The sequence below is a fragment of the Leucoraja erinacea genome, chromosome 4 (assembly GCF_028641065.1).
Source record: "Leucoraja erinacea ecotype New England chromosome 4, Leri_hhj_1, whole genome shotgun sequence".
Classification (NCBI taxonomy): Eukaryota; Metazoa; Chordata; class Chondrichthyes; order Rajiformes; family Rajidae; genus Leucoraja; species Leucoraja erinaceus.
Genome location: NC_073380.1, coordinates 68,591,913 through 68,592,792, shown reverse-complemented (window position 1 = coordinate 68,592,792; position 880 = coordinate 68,591,913).

The following is an 880-nucleotide window of genomic DNA, read 5'->3' as shown; positions in this document are numbered from 1 at the left end:
GGTGGCGCCGCAGGGCACCTTAGCCAGCTTGAGTCCTGATTCAGCATTGCGGTAAACCTCCATACCGGCATCTACCCGCTGGGCAGCGGCCAGCTCCTCATAATCCACACCTAGACTTAAAGCAGAAGCTTCGGGGGTTGCCGGACGGGACAGCGCGTCAGCCACAATGTTCAGCTTCCCTACCACATGCCAAATATCAGATGTGAATTCGGAAATGTAGCCGATATGCCTCTGTTGCCTGGCGGACTAGGGATCGGACACCTTGGTCAAAGCGAACCTGAGTGGCTTGTGGTCCGTGAATGCGGTGAATGCACGCCCCTCTAGGAAGTAATGGAAATGGCGGATCGCTAGGTAGAGCGCGAGGAGCTCCCGATCGAAAGCGCTGTACTTAACTTTGGGAGCTCGCAGCTGCCTGCTGAAAAATGCCAGCGGCACCTAGCGGCTACCTACACTTGTTGTTCGAGGACAGCACCCACCGCAACGTCGGATGCATCCACAGTGAGGGCCATTAGGGCTGATGCCCTAGGGTGTTCCAGCATAGAGGTATTGGCCAATGCTGTCTTAGCCCCCTCGAACGCCTTCTCCACCTCCTTGGACCAGATCAGGCCCTTAGGCTTACTGGCCAGACACTGGAACAACGGCCGCATGATGGCGGCTGCTGACGGGATGAATCGTTGGTAGAAATTAACCATTCTGATAAACTCCTGTAGGCCCTTGACGGATAGAGGCCTCGGGAAGCGACAGATGGCATCGACCTTCTCGGGCAGCGGCTGTGCGCCGTGGCAGGTGATGCTGTGACCCAATAAGGAAACAAAATGCAATACGAGCTGGCACTTCGCGGGGTTGATCACCAACCCGTGTTTACGCAGCCGTTCAAAAA